At 40.9% G+C, this 22,037-nt stretch overlaps 1 long non-coding RNA gene across 1 annotated transcript; it reads right to left on the bottom strand.

Moving 5' to 3' along the window:
• Positions 1-234: 234 nt before the first annotated feature.
• On the bottom strand, positions 235-5,459 carry LOC119565225. The gene is made up of 4 exons (XR_006287920.1): positions 5,323-5,459; positions 5,151-5,234; positions 3,396-3,436; positions 235-538 (listed from the first exon to the last, which is right to left on the bottom strand). It is a non-coding gene; the product is annotated as an uncharacterized LOC119565225 (long non-coding RNA).
• Positions 5,460-22,037: the final 16,578 nt, after the last annotated feature.

Here is a 22,037-nt window from a genome sequence, read left to right as displayed (position 1 = left end):
GACCAAATAGGCTAACTTTGTACATGGTGTTGGGCATTGTGCATGTCTCCTTGGACACTCGTGGGGCATGTGTTTAGGAAATAAATAATAAAATAAAGTTCCAAAATAAATAGATTCAAGAGCACAAGGCGGCCAATCATCATTGTTGCTATTAGCAACCCAGAGGCAACTGCACATACCACACCACAGCTGTCAGAGGGATGTTCCAAAGGCCCAGATGCCATGTCCTGAAATGAGTTCCGCAGCTTGGCAATTGAGAAAGATTAGCAATGATTCAGTGGGCTGGGGCCCGGCATCAATAAAAGGCCAGTTTTTTAACAATGTACTGTCTCGTTTATTTTAATAGGACAACAAAGGACAGACTGATCTCTCCTCTCACTATGCAAGCTGAGAAATACTGATCTGCGAAGCAACAGAAACTAAGGCCCCAGTCTATCCTGCAATAGACTCCTGCACCCATGTGACGCCTCACTGAAGTCAATGCAGCTCTGGGCAGACACTGAGGCTGTCCATGCAGGGCTCTTTGCAGGATGAGGGTCTAGGAAGGAAGGAAGGGAAAACAGTCAAGTTACAACAAACATGGGTCTTTTTTATTATAGGATCATTAAAGCATATTTTCAGGAGTTTTACATTATGCATATGATCTCTACATGCAAATAAGTGACACAGAACTCCTATGTTACAGACACTCATTTAGGCAATGTCTTGACCTATGTTTCTATCCCCAGTTTTATTTCCAAGCAGACATTGCAAGGAAATTCTAAAAGAACATACTATTAATCACTGAAAATTTCCACATTTTTACACGATTTAAACTTTCCAGGCACATTTGCCCTCAGGTAGAAGACAGTCCCTTACTAATCGCTTAGTTCAATGCATTAGAATGTGTGTTTGTTTGGGAGCATTTAATATGTAGTATAAATTTTGATTTGTCAGTCTAGGTTGGTAGGGAGCAGAGGACAGGTCAGCTATGATCTTAAAATGTTAAGGATTTTATTTATAGAGAAGCTAAGTTCATAGCTAATAAATAAAGAGAGGCTCTTGCATGAAGATCTCTTTCAAACACTACAACTTGTGTTATCTGACATTTTAATTAGCCTTGCCTCATTGCCTAGGAAACATCCTGTCTGCCTTCATTAGTGGTCCCAGAAGTGTTTGACACACTTCTGCTTCAAAGCATACTAGAAAGACAGCTAGCCTTTATTGAGCTTGACTTTCTTGTTGTGCACTAGAACGCCACTACTGGACATATTTGCTCCACACCGTGCCTAACTTCCCTCAAACCTAATATGAAGCTTGTTCCTGGCTTCAGTTTGAGGAGCAGCAGATTGTTGTGTAAGCAACCGTCTGCATGTACCGGATGAGGTCATCTTAGTGAATTTTGTGCTTCTAAAAGGTGCCAGCTGAAATGTTGATGTTAACACCTCTAGGACTCAGAGCTGGGGCCCTAGGTATGCACCTGTTGTGTATATGCCTTAATCCAGCTCTGTCGTGGATGTATGTATCTGAAATCCCCTGATGAGGAATGAAGCCTGAAGAGGCCCATCAGAGCTCAGTCTACTGTGAGTGGCCTCTCATTATGAAGTCTCAGGTGGGCAGAGTTTAGAAGAGTTCCACTACTTTTATTTTTCCCAATTTGAGGCCTGATCTTTTCTCCTAAATTTGGCTGCGCTGCAGCTACACTGTACCCGTTAGTGAACCCATTAAACAAGGAAAGATTAAAATGGTTCTCTTCTTGTTTTCTTTCCAGTTCAAAAGATAAAACACTGCAGCTATTTAATTAAATACCTCCGATACCCTATCTAGCAGCGTAGCATCTGAGCACCTCACAGTCCATAATGTATTTATCCTCACAACGCCCCGGTGAGCCAAAGAAGTGCTGTTACCCCATTTTACAAATGGAGAACATAGGCACAGAGAGAGACTAGGGACCAGATTTCCAAAGGTATTTAGACACCTAAAGATGCAGATAGGCACCTAGGGGAACTTTTCAAAAGTGCGTGAGCACATTAGACATCTAATTCCTATTGCAATTACTGCTGCTTAGGCACTTCTGTAAATCCCACTTGGTGCCTATCTGCATCTTTAGGCACCTAAATACCTGTGAAAATCTGTCCCTAGGGCCGTCTCCACTACAAACTTTGGTCTATGCAAGCTATGTCAGCGTACAGCTACTGCAGTTAGTATATTGCTTGTGCAGATGGTTACTTGGCTGCTTGCTTCACATGTTTACCAGGCATGCTTGTGTTGATGCAAAGTGCAGTGTACCCTAGGTAGGTATCCCAGTGTGCCACGCACCACCATCCAGAGCACCTCTGGGAAGTTTTGGCAATGTGTTGTGGGGTAGATATGAGCTGCGCAGGGACTGCTGAGAGCTAGGAGTCAAGTTCCCATCATGGAGATTCCTCCATCCCCTAATGCTATCCCTATTCCACAATTTTCATGCTTTTTTAAAGATCCTACAAACTCATGTGGCACTCAGTGTCTGCCATCTCTGACAGAAGCATGGAGCTTTCACAGCTCTATACTAATCTCATGAATGTTGCAACGTATGATTGTCCAGTATTATCAGAGCTTCAGAAAGAACTGCAACAGTGGAGGACATGGCGATTTCTTCAAGGACCAGGTGCTGAGGGACATAGCTAAAAACAATTCAAGCTTGGTGGTGGTGGTCACAGAGCAGCTGCAGATGGTGGAGTGCTGCTTCTGGGTCTGAGAAACGAGCACTGACTGGTGGGACTGCATTGTAATGCAGGTTTGGGACAAAGAACAGATGCAAAAAGCCATGTTTCTGGATCTGTGGGCTGAGCTCAACCCAGCCCACCAGTGCAGGGACACCAGCATGAGAGCTGCGTTGCCAGTTGAGAAAGAAGAGGCCAGGAGCTCAATTCTTGTGAAAATAATGAGACGGCTAGAGAGTCTTAATAGAGATAAATTCCCAGACAAAACGAAACTGAATTTAAGGATTGAGAGCCCATTTCAGTTAATTAAAGGTTACATTTTTTTACAGTGACATTATAGTTATTTAATCATTTAGAATTAAGAAATAAATGTAAACAAAATCTAAACATTTGAAAATAAAAAAATATTCAGTTTAGGCACCCAGTCATATCATTCTCTGAAAGGCACTACATAGCAGCCATGAAAATGGGTGTAAACTAGGGATTTAACAATATAGATCAACGTTAGTTTGGGCCTTTCCTACCTGTTTCTTCCTGTGCTTTAATTTTACTTGCTAGAACTAAATGCTACAATGACTTGCATACATTTAAACTCATGGAGATTGGATGGGGTACAAAGCAATGCAGAATTTGGCCCTTGTGCTTGGAAAGGAATTTCTGATTTCTAATCACTTATTTCGCTATGTGTGATCTTGGGTAAATCATTTAACCCACCTGTATCGCAGTTTCCCCCATCTGCAATCTGGAACTAATACCTATCCACAAGGTGACAAAGGATTAATTAGTTAATGTTAATCATGTGTAATACTGTTAAATTACTTTGACTGAAAGAGGTGAATAAATGTCTGTGTTAAAAATAAGTAAATTGTAATTTGTATGGCATATTTCCATGTATGCTGAATAGGTAACTAATCTCTGGAGAAACAAAGTAGAAAACTGATCCTGTTCTACAGACAATGGGGTATAAGTGCCCTGCAGCCAGCAAGTTAAGGAAGAGTTAAATTCAATCTCTGTAGGAAGGGACAAGCGCTATGCTTCATAGAATCATAGAAATGTAGGGCTGGAAGAGACCTAGAGGGGTTATCTAGTCCAGCTCCCTATTCTGAGGCAGGACCAAGTAAACCTAGACCATTCCTCAGAGGTGCTTGTCTTACCTGTTAAAAACCTTCAATGAGGGGGATTCCACAACCCTCAGAAGCCTATTCCAATGCTTAACTATCTTTATAGTTAGAAAGATTTTCCTATTATCTAACCTAAATCTCCCTTGCTGCAGATTAAGCCAATTACTTCTTGTCCTACCTTCAGTGGACATCCTTCTTGTAACAGCCCTTCACGTATTTGAATACTGTTATCAGATCCCCACTCCGTCTTCTTTTCTCATGCCTAAACTTGCCCAGTTTTTTTAACATTTCCTCTTTGGTCAGGTTTTGTAAACATTTCATCATTTTTGTTGCTCTCCGCTGGACTCGTTCCAATTTGTCCATATTTTCCTAAAGTGTGGCACCGAGAATTGGACATAGGACTCCAGCTAAGGCCTCATGCATGCCAACCGGGGAAAGACAGTTATCCCCCATTTTTTATACAGCACTCCCGATAGTAACCCCAGAAGGATATTAGCCTTTTTCACAGCTGTATCACATTATTGACACTCATTTCATTTGTGATCCACTCCCAGATCCTTTTCAGCAGTACTACCACCTTGCCAGTTATTCCCCATTTTGTATCATGCATTTGATTTTCCTTCCTAAGCGTAGTGCTTTGCCCTTGTGTTTAATGAATTTCATCTTGCAGATTTTCAGATCTTTCCTAGGATCTGCCAAGCATGTAAGGAAGATCCTCTAGCCGAGTTCCTTGGGGACCAAATATTAAAGAGGAGGCAGTGTCTGACCAGCTTTTTTAGAGTGGGGAGAAGCTGAACCTCTCTCTATACTGATGTGGACAGAGCAGTTTGGGGGCCTGACGCCAAAGGACAGAACATGACCTAATTAGGTCAGAAAGGTTGATGCACTGTTTATTTTGAATCTGACCAAACCAGGCACTTCCCTGGGAGAAAAGGGACGGCTGTTTATACTTGCAATGTAGATCTACGGGATCAGCCGAGTTTATTTTTCCCTGCAGACAAGGAACTGTTCTACTTACATTCCTTGGACCAACGAACCAGGTCTGTTTATTTTCACTACTCTGAAGGAAGTGGTTCTGTTTTGCTTTATTATTCTGCAGTCAGGGGACCAGTTTGTATTTCTTACCCAGAAACAGGGGCAAAACTGGTTGTGGCCTTTAAGTGCTGCCACAATAGAAATGTTGATTATAATAATAAATGGATTTGTATAAAGCACTATGGAGTAGGACACTCTTCAACAAAAACATTTTCCAGAAGGTGTAAGAAATCTGTCAAATCTCCCAGCTGGATGGTGTCCAACCTTAGGATGTGGAACTGGTCAAAGCCACGTCACCCACAGCATGTCTCACCTGGACCTTGCGGCTACAGAGCCAAGAGTTTGAAAGTCCTGTTTTCAGTGTAGTCCATTGCTGCTCCACAGTCCTTGCATCATCCTGTGAAAACATAGAACATGAAAGCTACAGCACTGCAAAATGGGGCCTTATATGGAAAGATAAGAGGAAAGTATTAAAGAGTCCTCACGTGCAGCATTTATTCAGATCAATGGCAGCCAGTCAAAAATAGGATTAATTTCTTTGTAGTATAGACCGTTCACTGTGACAGGGCACTTATTAGTAGCACCCTGGTCACTGATGTTGCTGCATCATGAAGAAGGCAGCAGGCCTAGTTATGAGCAATTAAACACTTTCCATTGGGGGATTATGAGCACCTGGATGGTAATCACTGGGCTAACAATGTAATTGGGAGAATATAAATGGAAGGACACGGAAACCAGGAGAGTTCAGAAGGAAAACTCAGAGGATGAGTCTGGGCTGATGAGCGAAGAAGGCTGCAGGGAAGCCTTCCCTTGCTGTAAGCCTGCATTACACTGATAATTTTTAAGAAAAGAATAAATACACATCTCGGTGAAAAGATAACAACCTGCTGTGTGTTGTGAACTGGCCAGGCAGTGAAGTATATTGAGTAGCAGTGGAGATGTCCAGTTACATGCACTTAGCCAAAAGTTTCCCTGCAACACCACTTCAGTGTTTCCAAACATTTGCTTGAGCTGGCTTCATATTTAATTATATAACAATGTCAAATCCCCTTCTGCTAGAGATTTATTAACAGGATTTGTTTGCATGCTTTGAATTTTTTTTAATTATCTCGGATGTTCACAAAGCCTTTTGGTAAGATTTTGTGCTGATAAAAAGGCTCAATTATGACAAGATGAATACTTAGTGACAACATATCTGAGAGAGAGAGAGAGAGTTTCTTTGAAGCAAAGATGTTTTCAATGGTCTATTAAATTATTTGAATAGTGGCTTATTTATTTTACCTTAAACCTAAACTAAGAATGTTTTCCAATGACCTGACCTTAAAAATTCTACAGAATCCAGGCAACTGCAAATAACATGTGTATTTTAATTACTGACTAAATTCAGCAGAAGAAACACTGCAGAATGCACTGAGCACCAGATAGAATGATGACTGAAATGAAGGACAACAAATGCTGAAGATGTGCAGCAACAAAGATACAATGATTTCTATACGTTATGGCACTGCCAAAATAAGCCATTTTAGGGTGTATAATTGTAATTTGGAATATTGATCATACTCCTCTCATACTAATCATAACCATATCCCTGTTATCTTGAGATTCTCATTAGTTTGTTGAATTCACTTGTGTCTTGTCTTATAGTTAGATTGTAAGCTGCTCAAGACCCGGTGTTCATACAGTCCCTATCAGAGTGAAGCAGGGATCTCTAGGCACTACTTCAATGCAAATAATAATAAGACTGCATAATAGACACTGTCTTCTCTAGGCTACTGTAACTCCATTGAATCCCATCTCATATAAAATTGAACAAACCTCTCCTTTTAAACATGCTACTTACTACCAAAAGACTGATCCTCTACAAGTGGAAATTCCTCCCCACAACAGGGAAGATAATCCTCTGGTTCTGTGGTTTTAAGTAAGGCTGCCAGCCTCGAAAGATTACTTTTCAGAGTAACGATAGATTAGATGATTTCCAAGATATCTGGTCAGACTTCTTGAAGGTTTAAGTGTAGCTAATACAGGACAAATTATACAATGGTGTTCACCGATAGCATTATAACTTCTGTATACTTCCCATTTCTTGCGAAATTTCTTGTATTTTGGAACCACCGTCAACATTTCTGATAGAGTAATTTCATTGATGTGTACAATTCTCTTTTGTTATTAGAAATTTGTCTATTGATTTTTAAGACTTTTTTCCTTCCCTCTTCTGTTTTCAGTAGTGCTTTTTATTTGTAATCAGCCAGCTTTATTGACAAGGAAAAAAACACCTAAGGAAAGATAATTTCCTTTGCAGAATTTTCTCATATAGAAAACCGGACAGTCCATAAAATTATACTCATAGACTTTCCACTTACTTGTTCCAATAGGCTGGCTGCATGGTTTGCCTCTCCCTCCCTCTCTCTTCTAGCAGCAGCTCCAGGGAGGTGGCAATCTAATGCCGTGATAGCCAGCATTATCTTACACATTAAGGCCCTGATACACTGAAGTCTATTGCAAAATTCTGAGGCTTGTGCAGGGAAGGGGTGGGGAACAATTTTGTGGAGGCAGCATTCATACTATTTCCCCCTCCTCAAGTCAGAGCCCCTTCGCTCTCAGAAGGAAAAAGGATGAACTGGTCTCATAGGCATATTTTAAATAAATTAAATACAATTCTTGTAAATGGTTGGGCTTTTTGTATTGTAGTCTGAGCATATGATTGAACCCTCCCACACGTAGATCTGAGTAGACCTGTTTCTTTTAAAAGTCGTAATATTTTTTCTGAAGTGTATTTTTTTGCCCTTCTTAACAATGATGAATAGCTAAATACCTGGTCACTTCTGCCACCAGACCTACAAGACATCAGGCAATATGAGGGAGGCAGAGGGACGGCAGAGGAAAGCTGATAGAAATATCATTACAAAACAAAAATAGCAAATGCAAATAACAATTGAATAGATTTGATTGAAGGATAGAGCAGAGGGAAACCAGTCCAGACCAGTGATAGGCTGTGTCACCACCTGCCCTGCAACCTGGGGTACCTCACAGTGCTTTGCTCCAGTGGGTCCCAACCTGGGTACTTCACAAACAGCCAGACAGCTTGTAGGTCACACCCTGAATTTCTATGTATAACCACAGCCCTGGTCCAGCAATTCTGACCCCAGCAGCCTGTCAGCAAACACCAACCATACTCTGGCGTCCAGCAGCCTTGATTACTACATGCAGGGTGACCCCAATGCATTGTCCTGGACTTTTCCCCAAAACCATGTGTTCTGCACTGTCCAGCCCTTTCCTGGACAGTCCAGATATATTAGGTCCATTGCTACTTTAAGGGGATCAAGATACATCAGCTTGCCACCTTAAGTGGAGTTACCCAAACAATTCACAACACTGGATTAGTTTTGATTAAAGAATAATATAAATTTATCTAACTACAAAGAGAGGTTTTAAGTGAATACAGGTATTAAGGCATTAAAGTCAGAAATGGTTGCAAGATCAAACACTTTCTAGTACTAAACTTAACAAACTAGAGTTGGTTCAAGGTGAAATTTTTATCACAGGTTTTCAGTAGCATTGCTACTGAAGTTTCAGGACAGGATCTGCTCTCAAGGTCCAATAGCTATTTCTTTTGTCCTCTTACGTGAAAAGAGAGAGATGGGCAGGGAAAGATAACTTGGGGCAGTTTTGCCCCTTCACTTTTATAGTTCGTTCACCCTTTGAAAAGCATTTTCTTGAGCATGATCCCTCGTTAAATTTCTTTCCAGCTGAGAGCAAGGAGACTGGGAGCCTAGTGTAAAAAGGAGGCTTCATGCAGTTTCTTTTCACCTGTATATGCTGAAATGCAGACTCTTTTCTTCCCCATCTAGCTGTCTGAGGACTTTGTTTACAGCCTATATGCAAATTGAGGTAAGAACATATCCCTTTCTTTAAGACAAGCCTTCTTGACCAGTTCTACCTAATTGTGACTTCATGAGTTTGAACATGTACCTTTAACATCATACAAGGGAATTTCATAACTTTACACACAATGTTGGTACATACATTTCACGATGATATTATTGACCAGTGAGTTATTTGTTTTCAAATGATACTTCACAAGGCATATTTTGTTGAAAGATTATTACAATAGTGTGTAGGGTGTGAATGCACCTCTATATTCAGTCTCACATATTGATTGCCATCGTAAATTACAAGCACTTTGGTGCAGGAACCAGCCCTATCTTTGTTTCTACAGCAGAGCAACCCCTATGCACTTACCACAAACAGGTCCCAATTCTGACTGGGGTATCTTTGTATGCTGGGCCCATACGGCTACATTCCAGATCACTGTGTTGTATAAATTTCATTGCATTTTTTTTAAACCAAGGAAAAATTTTGCCAATATATTTTCACTTTCCAAGAAACAATCATTCCACTGGGTGTTTTAAAACCATCTGCGTATGGAAAAACAACCTACCCAGCAAGAGAAGTGGTTGTATGCTTTCTTCCTGCACTCAAGTTCTGTCTCTAAAAAGAAAGTACCCTGTTTTAATTTCTTGATACACGTTCATCTGGTTCAAATACTAGACCTGCCAATATTTTTGAACAGAGTAAAATACTGTTTAAATTGAGACAATATTAGGGAGTGGAGCCAGGGAACAGGGCCGGCTCCAGGCACCAGCAAACCAAGCAGGTGCCTGGGGCAGCAAATGTAAAGGGGCGGCAGGACGTCGGGCTCTGGGGCGGCAATCCACCCTCGGCGGTAGCAGCAATTCAGCTCCATGTTCAGCGGGCAGGATTCCGGCTCCCCGTTCGGTGGCAAGTTTGGGGTTTTTTTGCCCCTCGGGGTGGCAAAAACGCTGGAGCCGGCCCTGCCAGGGAAGCATAGGTAGTATTTTGGATCAGATTATTTGCATTGTATTCAAAGTTAGAGGTTCTTTTTCATCAAAATGGTAGATCTTAGTGCTCATGAATGGGAGGCCAAAAGTCCCGCCTAGAGACAAACACAGTACATGTAAGTACTATGCAAACGTTTCCTTATAATACTATGAATGCATTTTAGTCCTGTCCGGAGCAGAAACTGCTATTGGTATTAAAGTGTGAAAGAGAGAGGCTGGAGCTACAGGGACAGATATAGCCTATGGTCTACCTAAGACTATTAACTCATTTCTAGGGTCACTGGAAATCTATGAAATTTTACACATTTCCACAGAATTTTCCCCACAATTCTAAGGATTTTTTTTAAATCCATGGGAATACAAGTGAATTCTCTCTGAACACACATGCAGTTGATTAGCAAATTATTTACCTCTTTGTAGTCATTTCTTGGGGTGGGGGGAAGAAGAAAGAAACTCGCTTCTGTAAGGGAGAAAGGAAAGTGATCAGGAACAGTCAGCATGGATTCACCAAGGGCAAGTCATGCCTGACTAATCTAATTGCCTTCTGTGACGAGGTAACTGGCTCTGTGGATGAGGGGAAAGCGGTGGACGTGTTGTTCCTTGACTTCAGCAAAGCTTTTGACACAGTCTCCCACAGTATTCTTGCCAGCAAGTTAAAGAAGTATGGGCTGGATGAATGGACTATAAGGTGGATAGAAAGTTGGCTAGATTGTCGGGCTGAACGGGTAGTGATCAATGGCTCCATGTCTAGTTGGCAGCCGGTATCAAGTGGAGTGCCCCAAGGATCAATCCTCAGGCCGGTTTTGTTCAATATCTTCATAAATGATCTGGAGGATGGTGTGGATTGCACCCTCAGCAACTTTGCAGATGACACTAAACTGGGAGGAGAGGTAGATACTCTGGAGGGTAGGGATAGGATACAGAGGGCCCTAGACAAATTAGAGGACTGGGCCAAAAGAAATCTGATGAGGTTCAACAAGGACAAATGCAGAGTCCTGCACTTAGGATGGAAGAATCCCATGCACGGCTACAGACTAGGGACCGAATGGCTCAGCAGCAGTTCTGCAGAAAAGGACCTAGGGGTTACAGTGGACGAGAAGCTGGATATGAGTCAGCACTGTGCCCTTGTTGCCAAGAAGGCCAATGGCATTTTGGGATGTATATGTAGGGGCATTGCCAGCAGATGGAGGGACGTGATCGTTCCCCTCTATTCGACATTGGTGAGGCCTCATCTGGAGTACTGTGTCCAGTTTTAGGCCCCACACTACAGGAAGAATGTGGAAAAATGTGGAATGTGGAAAGAGTCCAGCGGAGGACAACAAAAATGATTAGGGGACTGGAACACATGAGTTATGAGGAGAGGCTGAGGGAACTGGGATTGTTTAGTCTGCGGAAGAGAAGATTGAGGGGGGATTTGATAGCTGCTTTCAACTGCCTGAAAGGGGGTTCCAAAGAGGATGGATCTAGACTGTTCTCAGTGGTAGCTGATGACAGAACAAGGAGTAATGGTCTCAAGTTGCAGTGGGAGAGATTTAGGTTGGATATTAGGAAAAACTTTTTCACTAGGAGGGTGGTGAAACACTGGAATGCGTTACATAGGGAGATAGTGGAATCTCCTTCCTTAGATGTTTTTAAGGTCAGGCTTGACAAAGCCCTGGCTGGGATGATTTAGTTGGGGATTGGTCCTGCTTTGAGCAGGGGATGGACTAGATGACCTCCTGAGGTCCCTTCCAACCCTGATATTCTATGATTCTAAGATTCTAATCTCTCATAGAAATCTTCCAGTCCCCTATATCATTCCCTCAAATAATCATCTTCCTCCTTCCCAGATTCTGATTTGGAGGAAACAAAAATAGTCCTATTAGGATGAAAGGTACTAATGTCAAGCATATTATGAATTACTGATGTATAAACACTCAGGGTACAACATGTACCATACCCAGACTATTGCTAAGAGAATTGTGTTGGGTAGTGCACCCTTTGTTGGGCAGCCAAACCTTTCCTGAGCTTCATTTGTGTTGCAAAGCAGCTGCCCAAAAGGAGAGTTGAGGCCCAGGTTTACCATTCCAGATTTAGTGGTTTAAAAGGTGACCAATTTAGGGACCGGGATACCCAGGTGAAAAGTGAGAGGAACAAGGGACAATGTGTTTAAGTGGAGACATTCTAGGAGAGTCCAAGAGAGACAGTGACCCAAGACACCTGCCTCTGAGAGAAAAGGAGGAAGTTGCTTGTGTACATTTTGTAAATAAACAAATTACAGGTAGAAAATACCCTAACTTTGCATCACCTCCAATGGGAAATTGACTTACAAAAGGCACCTGAATGTACTCCCACTCAGCAAATGGGCAACAATATATCTGATGGTACATTCAGTAATTTGCACTTTTAAAATCCACCTCCCTGGGACTTGTTCTAATATTTCAATCCTGTTTATTAGTTATAACTTTTCTCACCTTCCAAGATCTGTGCCATTGAAGTCCATGGTAACTAAAGCACCTGGCTTTACATGTTGATGTACATAGAAAAATAGTACTTTTTTTAAATTATTATTTAAAATATTTCTAAAATGTAGCATATGTGGTATACACAGAACATGTAATGGTGCTGTGTGGTGTAAAATGTATTGGCCCTTGTTTAACATGACTTATAAAGTCACTTGTGGCTTTGGCTTCATTTCTCATTGTAGCATCATAAACTCATTATATCACTAATTATTATTTGCATTACTGTAGGACCTAGAGGCTCCAACTGAGCATGAAGCCCCATTCTGTAGGAGAGAGAGAGAGAGAGACTACCCTAAAGAGCTTACAGTTTAAACAGACTAGACAAAAAGGGTGAGAAAACAAGGGCACAGAAAGGTGAAGTGACTTGCCCAAGATCACACAACAGGTCAGTGGCAGAGTCAGGATGAGACCCCTGGTCCCCTAACTCCAGTGCAGTATGCACTGGACCACACTGACTCTCTTCATATGGTCTAATTGTGTTTTTTAGATTATGTATAATATGTTGGAGTCCAGGTAACAAAAAAGTATCTTGCAAGCTAGAAGATAGAAGTGTAGTGAGGATTAATTAGTTAATGTCAGTACAGTGCTTTGAACATATAACGAGCTATTATTAACGATCTCTGGATTTATTTTTTAAATAACTCATAGAAGGCAAAAAGAGCAAAAAAGTGAGAGAATATAAATTTTCATTGATCTGGGAGGAAATAAGCTACATATAACCACTTTTTTTTTTAAAGAACATCCCAGGAAATTAGTATAAATTTGACATACAAACGTTTTAACAGCAACAGAGGAATCAATTTTTGATATAGCAAAAAGCCCGTACATGAACAGGAAGGGATACAGGACTATGATTAAACTCATGGTATCACAATATAGTGATATCTGTGGCAACCAGTAACACTCCATTCTGCAATCCTTTGGCCCTTTTTTTTATTTCATTTATTTTATTGGGAATGGGTCCAACCTTGGAAAATGTAATGACTATTCAAGATAGGGGTATCTTTAGAACACTTTCCACTTTACTGCATGCTGTTGCATGTTTTAGTATTTTTTGCTGTTCTGCTGTTTGTGCTTTAATGACCTTGCTCATGTCCAGACTCAAAGCAGCTTCGTGTCAGAACTATCAGCTTTTGCTGTCAGCTTTTTACTTACAGGATATACCACCTTGAAAACTGTCTTGTTTCTAGAAGGCTGTTTGGAAAACAGGCTAGAAAACATACATCATAATAGAAAGACGAGAATAAGCATAATAGAGCTTTTCATGACTCTGAAGACCTTTTCAATGAAAGTGCCTGCCTAGGTTTTTAGTACAAAACCTCTTTCAATGGTGATGTCACTAAAAATGTCTCAGGCTTTTGTGGCTGGCTATGCTGCTGTGGATTGTGAGAATAAACACAGGACTCCTCCTTCCTGAGCTAGTGGAGGTCAGAGAAGTGCAGAGATACAGTAGCTGGCTTGGATTCCAAAAGTGAATATTCTCAGTGGGCTGTTTCACAGACTTGCCAGCTACTTCGCATTGCCTTCCTCTGCTGAAACACAATGCCCATGTGCAAAACACCACTGAAAAAAGTTCATTCAGGTGACTTTTAGTTGATGGAACATTAACATTCTTCAATGGGCAGTCTGTTTTGTTTTGTTTTCTTTCAAACATGGGCTCCTATCTGTTAGCTCACAAATTTGAGAACAAAGCCAAGGCTGAGCTAATGAAGACTGTTGTCCTATGTGTATGTATTCAGAATGAGTAGATGAACACCTGCTTCAGAGGACCATCTGAACTCTATCTCAGCATGTTGGAGTTTCAAAACTGGACAGGGATTCCATGAGGATGGGCTCTTTTTTGTGAATTTTCCAGCTCCCTCTGCTTCCAGGTGAGCCAAAAATAGTGGGAGAGCACATTTCAGTCTGGTATTTCAGCCATTTCATGTCCAGATCCTGCCTGAAGTGCAGCAAATTGCAAAAATAAGAAGCATGGGGAAACGTTGAATGATCTTTTTAATGGCCAAAGAATGGGAGGGTTCAAGTTTAGTTTCCAGGGTGACTGAAAGATCAGGAGTTCACCCAAATATACACCATACACGCTACTAGTAAATATGCTTATAGTCAGAAAACCTAATATTTACAAATTAACCAATGAATTCTGACAAATTGAAACTGAGGGGAGAGAGGAGTACTCTATATCTGGGTATGTTTATCTACCAGAGATTAGGTAACTGTTTTCTAATAAGATGTAATTTCATGGCATTGTTCGACAGAAAAGTGTTTCAGTGCTTGGAATTAGCAGTGCCACTATGTGAAGTATCTAATATGCTGCAAAACATCTTGTTCTATCTGACTCATCAATATTCTGATTTTGCTGCTAAGGGAAAAAGTAAACACACTAAGATAAGGCAAAATCTTCTCCTATAATAAAACATAATTATGGGATAATGATACTGAACCATCAGTTGAGGTTTTCAGATAGTTTCTGTTATAAACCTGATTTCATCAACATTCCTCATCTGTCCAGGAAGCACCCTTCTACTAAAATTTATCAAGGTGTAGTTCCTAACCAGAAAATAATTATTTCAAAGTTTGAGGTTTATAAGATGAGCCACTTTTGAGTAGTGCAAGGCTGGGGGAAAGTGGTGGTTTTTGCTTTTTGAAAGTTGTTCTAACTTTTAGCCCATCACGTCAGACGCTGCCTAGTGGAGCAAAGGTATAAGCCAGATGTAGGATTACGACTGGGCCAAGGGTGGTGCTGGAATTGAGATCTGTAGACAAGCAAGAATCAGTACCATGGCTGAAGTCTCGGTGCAAACTGGGGTCAAAACCAGGTGGTCAGAGTCCAGAGACAAGCCAAGTCAGTACCGCAGCCGGGGTCCAGATACAGGCCAAAGATTGAAGCCAGGTGGTCAGTCTGAGGGTCAGGAAGTGGAGGCAAGGCTGGAGCAGGTCAATACAGCTGGAGTGAGGCCAGAGTAGGGCAAGGACAAGAGTGGAACAGGGCTCGGGCCAGGCTGAGGAAGGAGCAGGCTAGGAGTCTCAAGATGAGTCTGATGCACTGTGACCCAGCAGGAAGGTTCCTGGCCAGGTAGGGTTGTTGCACAGACTGGTCTACAGTTCTGATGAGATTGGGGAAATACCTGATCCTGGAGGTCATCTGACCCAGGCTCAGCTCAGGGACAGACTGCTGCCTCATGCCTGAGAGGTGAATCACTGCAGGCTCTGTTGGAAAGGTAAGTCAGTGCAGCAGGGTAGTTCCTGCATGCCTGAGTGGTGACTCACCTCAGCTCCATTGGGGGAAACCTACTGAGCATCTGAGCATGGGTGGGCATCAACCTGGCCACATCTAAAGGCCCTTCTCCCCAGCCTAAGGGGAGGAGCTACTGGACCAAGACTTGAAGCAGTTCCAAGGAGCAACAACTGATAAAACAAGGACGGGAGTGAGAGTCACAGGGTCAAAAGCAGGGAGCCAGAAGAGGACACTGAGCAGAGAACCCCAGACAGTGCCCACTGCTCCTCAAAGGTGTCTAGGGAGCCCGTGGACACGGCCCAGAGGAACTCTGCCTGGATACGTGACCAAAGGGAGAAGCGGCAATAGGTCCCACAGTCGCAGAGCACCTCCCTGTGCAGTATCCTCCTCCTGGTATGGTGGATGGCCACCTTGGCCAGCACCAGGAAGAGGTTGACAAGGCGGTTTCATGACTTCATGGGGCCACAGACAGGGTGTGCAAATATCAGGAGGTGCAGGGAGACATGCAGCCAGAATCTGAGGAGAAGGTTCTGGAGGAGTCAGAAAAAGCACTTCAACCTGGCACACTCCATGTAAATGTGCACAAGGATCTCCCTCATGCCACAGAAGGGGCAAGTGTTGAGAAGGGGTGAACTGCACTAGGTACATGCCTGTGCTCATGGCTCTGTATAGGAGATGCCAACTAATATCCCAGGAGGACCAGAGGACTCCATTGGAGTGGGGGTCAGATGAGAGCCCAGCCCTGGTATGGCTGTGGGTTTGTCTCACATGTCATAACTGAAAAATGACTTGAAAATTTCTAGAAACTTCTTCACTAATCATAATTAATAACTAGCGCATAGGGACTACATTTACCAATTAGACTATGAAAAGTTTCATTATTAGCGGTGATCTCTACTTTTGTTATAGCTTCCTTGAGAGTTCTGGGGAAATGTTGTAAGCTCATCTCCACCTAATTTAAGCTTTCAGTCATCCACTGTGCCTGGAGAATTCAATTAAATTAATCCTCCTTCCTTGCTCTTTTTATCTCTCAAATAGAGAGTAAAGTCTTCACCCTCTAGAGAGAGTTCAGAAATCCACCTTTAACCTGTCCACTTCACATGTTGTTTGCAGACACTAGCACTCAATACACCCAAAAGGGGCTTTACTTTTGCTACTCTCTGCATGGAAGGAATGTGATTTAACCTGTACTTGCAGCTTCCAATCTCATTCAGTGTCCCTCAGCTGCCATTTTCAGTCTGTTACCTCAAGTTTATTTGAGTCTTGTCCTGAAAGGATCACTTCTAGAGCTTGCAGGAGCTAGAATTCCCATGAAATATTTGAGGCTTCAAAATTTGTTTTTGTGCTGAATAGGAACATTTTTTTTTAACTTTCAGTTAAATGGATTTTTTGTTTTAAAAAATCAACATGGGTTTATCAAAGTTCTGTTTTGATAAAATTGAAACATTTAATCCTGATTTTGATTTTTTTTTTAATTCAAAACAAAGTTCTTTTCAAATGAAAAATATAAAACATTCCATTCTGACAATGTCAAAACAGAATAATTCTACAGCATGGAAATGCTTCATTCCATGTTTTTTCCTAAAATGAAATTTAATCAGAATCAACATGTTCCCATGGAAAGTTTTGATTCTGATGAAATAACATTTTCCAATTGGAAAAAATTCCACTGGAAAATTTTCAGCCTGCTCTAATCAAAATACACCCAGTGCATCTTCAGTTCGTTTGCCTACTCATTTTTAGGTCCTGCTTGTTGCACATACAGAGACAGTTGGTTATCACCAATCAGCTGTTCACTGCCTGAAAAATGTGGGGGCTCTCTGGAACAGAAGTCCTGGATCCCAAAGATTCAAGGCTCCACTCTTTGGCCCCAGTAAAGAAAAGCATTTAAGTATGTGTTTAAATGTTTTGCTGGATCAGAGCTTTGTATCAGTACAGACCTTCCTTCCTTTTCTTAATTAATTACCTAGGCCCTATGGCTAGGGCACTGGCCCCCATTGTGCTGGGGCACTGTACAAACACAGATGAAAAAGACAGTCCCTGCCCCAAGGAGCTTCTACTTGATACATAATGGACTGTAGGGCTCAGGTTGTCTTATGCTATCATACAAAATAAAAATGGTATGTATGTGCTCAACAGGGCAGCCTTACGTTTCATGTTGCGAGAGTCTTCAGCTGCACTCTTACTCTTTGGTTCACTTTTATTAAACTATCGCTTTCTAATAACCTTGTTTTAAAGAGCTGAACATTCTCACTCCCAATTCTGTTTTAAAGTATTTTGTCTGGGAATTTCTTTGTGGGCTACAACTTACTCTTGTCCCTCCCCGCCCACCTCCCCTGAGATTGAACTAATTGCAAAATCACTGTTACCTACAAGGTGAAATTATGTTCAGTGATGTATGTGCAAATAAATTGTGAATTTTCAACAAATGTTGAAAGCCTTATCAGACAGCTCATTTTTGATTGCATGTAGATATACCTGTTAATTTGGCATTATTCTAGCACAGAACTAAAATTTGCCACCTTGATAACCCAAAGAAAAGAAAGCAGGAACATACTCACTAAGATGTGATGTAAAGTGTACAGAGTACCATAAAACGACATTGCACTAGCATTAGTTCGAAGTGCTGGCAAAGAACAAAAGGTGGTATCTTTTAAATTTCAGTGGCTGCTGGTGATCCTAGTCTTGCAAATGTAATTATGATATTATGGCATGTCCCTTAGCATCTTTATTCTGATGAGAGATTAAATTACTGTTTCTTCCTTCTTAAATTAGTGTTTAGCACATATTATTATAGTCATCATAGTTCAATATATAGCCAGATTCTCCAGTCCACGAAATTCATTTCCCATTATATAAGTGATGTAAACCAATCCAATGCCCCCTGATGAATTTCCCCAATGAAGGGGGAACCTCTGTCTAGGTAAAGCTGCTGAAAGCAGCATAACCACCTCCTACTTCAGCTGCTCCCTTCCCTACGGTGTAAGCAGGAGGAAGGAATGTGTCAGGGGCTTGGTGGATCTGAGCTCCACTACACCTGACCCTTGGTCCATAATCTCCAGAGTTTATGGCAGCAGGAGGCCTCCTACTCCTGCCCCAGTGGAGGCTAGACAGGGATCAGGGAGTCATAGCTGGGTTCCTGTAGTGACTCCTGTTCCCCATAGTGGGGAATTGGGAGCAGAATCTTTATCTGGATAGAACTTGTAGTCAGATAAAATAGCATAAAGCCATTGTACATTCATGGTCACCCAGACTTTAACAAAAAAGAAGTTTCTTTGCTTAGTGCTCAGTTCTGCTACACTCAGCTGAATAGTACCTTACTATGAACACAGTCCTATAGATTTCAATGGCACTATGCATGTAGTAAAGGTTTGGCCTTGTTCCCATTGAAGTCAATGGAAAAAGTCCCATTGATTTCCATGATGCGGGATCGATGTATCAGGTACTACTCGATGTCAGTAACAATGGCAAAACATGACCCTGAATGATCTATAGCAGTATAGATTCTCAGTCTTTGGAAACTCTGCACAGGTTACAACAGGATTAATTGGAGGTCTCTGAATCACAACATTTAAATGAGTATGATTTTGCTAAGAAAGCACCTTGGGAAAGAACATTAGTACTACTTTTTGCTTATGTTTTGGCTGCTTAAAAATAGCCATTGCTCATGTCAAAGGATTGCTGCCCTCTTTCCCTCTGCTGAATTACTCGAATTGGTTAATTGCGAAGACAGTTATGAAACACTGAGGGAGAAAGTGGAATAAAACTGCAGTAGCCTCTTACACCAACATTGAGAGAAACAAGGTGGCAGGTGTCACATTTGATAGACTTGAGCTATGATAGCATTCCACTAGGTCACTTCATTAAAAATATGAACAAATTTAAGCCCATGGGGTAATATAATTGACCTCAATTTGTTTTTATGACGCTGCCTAAAAAATTCAGAGCATATCTGAGGAACATGAATTCAAAAATAAGACTGGACATAAGTTCTATTTTTGCTATACCATAGTCATAAATGAAATAGATCCTAGGTTGAAAATCAAAAATCCCATCAAGCTGTTAAACATTTAATTAGAAAATAATCCATTTTATTTTGAGCTTGAGAGAGAAGGCATAATTAAGTGAAGGAATACAATTTACCTCGTGTCTTCTGTTCAGCTCATATTGCTATATTTTAAGAGATCATTTGTGAAGAACACTACCAGTTCTTAAAAGCCTGGGATTTTGAACTACAACCCACCAATCTGCCCTGGATTTCCGAGGATGGTAGATAGAGTCCAACCAATTTTCTTAAGGAAAACTCAAAGGATTTTTTAAAATCTCCAATAATTTCTTAGGCCAGGTCTACATTTGGAAGGCATACTATACCAGCAAAGTGCTCAGTTTGTCAGCAAAATTGTGCTTTTGCTGGTATAGCTTGTACCAGCCCCTCCCAGAACAAAATAAGCTTATACCCTTAAACGCATAGTGATGTCTCTATTACTGTGTCTACACTAAGGGCTCTTCCTGGTACAGCTATGTTGGTCACAAATCACAACTTATCACTGACTGACATAGTGATGCCAGCAAAAGTTTATAGTGTAGACCTGGACTTGATCAACTTGTCTCTTATGCAGATACATACATAAAGAAAATCTTTTCAGTCATATCATCAGATAAGAGACTTCATTGTTAAACATTATCAAGGTCCTTTAACTCCACAACTGACAACCATAGAATAACTCTTAATGTTAACAACAGAAATCAATGTATATTCAAATTGTAGGCAACCCTAATAGCTTCATTAGATGAAAAATATAAAGGATGAAATCCTGGCCCCATTGAAGTCACTGACAAAATTGCCCTTGACATCATCCAGCCAGGATTTCAACCCAAGTGTTTCCAAAAGCAGGGAACAGACATTTGGCGAGATTAGTTTTAAAAGTTGACTGGAGAAAAGTTCTATGCACATTACACAAAATCAACTTTCAATTGATATGCTTGGATTCAATATTTTATTGCCCATAGATTATTATAACTCTTACAATTGTTAATAAAGTAGCCAAAGTTCCTTCCACTAGGACTAAATATTTATTCCTAAGGACGCATTTTATTACTGCTGAGGGGAGCATCTTGATGTCATAACTCTTCGTGCTCAGATATATTCAGACATAACCAGAGACTTTCTACCTTTAACCTCTCCAATATTTCTGTTAAGCGTAAACATGTGATGCGGCATATAGTAGGGAAGGCTGATGTTAATACTATTTCACAGCTTGCCAAGAAATAAAGTATTAAAACCAAGCACAGAAAATTGGAAATGAGTTAACTAATTATTTACAATGAGTGAATATGACACACATGCTAAAGGGCAAGCCTAATAAACCTTATGAAACCCTTGAATCTGGAAGGCTAGAATTATAAGGCAACATCAGGAATATAAGAAATTTTCAACAAAAATGAACTGCCCTTTAGAAAATTATTCTTTCTTTTACTGAAATGTCCTTTTGTGCTCACATGGTCTTATCTGAAGGTTTGTCTTCACTGCCAGGCAGTTCAGACTATGGAGGTGTAAATAGCAGTGCACACCAAAGTGCTGCACTGCAACTCCCCCATGCGGATGCTGCGGGTCGAAACTAAAAAGTTCCTACTTCACGCTAACGTAATCATCTTCAGAACAGGATTATGTGAATGCGAACCAGGAACATTTTAGTTTGCACCAACAGCATCTACACAGGAGAGTGCAGCACTTTGGTGTGCACTGCTGTTCACACTCCTGTAGTCGGAACTATAGGGCAGGCTAGACATAGCCTTAGATGCACAGTCCATCGCAGGACGAAACGTGGTTCCTCTATCTAGAACTCTTGCATTTGGCAATATGGATAGAACTATGTCTGTAATGAGGATCCGGGGAGGTGCAGCTCTCAGTCTGCATCCATTCCGTTGCAAGAGCGGGCCCTAAGGTGTTACACGGAAGTGGTGTGTTTGACTCTGATATAGTTGTTAAACTTTGCATTAAAGCTTGCAATGCTTTACCCAATTGGAAACAATGAACATTTTTTTGTTTTTAGGTAATATTTTTCTTTATTATAAGTGAAAGGATTATACTAAAAAATCCTTGGGAATAAAACAGGCAGCAGACAAACAATTTTAACAAAATATAAATTCAAACAGAATCTAATTGAAATATTATTGTGACAATCATAGAAAAATATCTCATACTAATTTTATCAAAAGTGTCAAAACAGTGTTACAATACTCTTCACAAGGATAATTTCCTTAAAAACTTATCATTAAACATGATCTGCACTGGAAGAAATTTTAAAAACCTTAAACAATCTCTCACACAGCACCTCTTCAACGTCAGTAAAACAGACAAACTTCAGCACTAGTAAATTAGTTACCACAAATTAAATCAATCCTTAGAAAAATTAAAAGAAGCAGCTGCAAAATAAAAATTTTAAAACTACAGAGAAATAGTCTGAAAAATATGAAGGACAGTAAAGCAGCTGCATAATAAAAAATATTAGAGCCAGGACAGCCAGTCCTAAGGTTTCAGCCCTTGCAAATACAAGCCAAAGAGGAACAATGTCATATCCTTGAATCCTAGGTCAAAGCGC

The sequence above is a fragment of the Chelonia mydas genome, chromosome 1 (assembly GCF_015237465.2).
Source record: "Chelonia mydas isolate rCheMyd1 chromosome 1, rCheMyd1.pri.v2, whole genome shotgun sequence".
Taxonomy (NCBI): Eukaryota; Metazoa; Chordata; order Testudines; family Cheloniidae; genus Chelonia; species Chelonia mydas.
The sequence above is the reverse complement of the archived record's forward strand: the minus strand, read 5'-3'. Positions and strand labels throughout refer to the sequence as shown.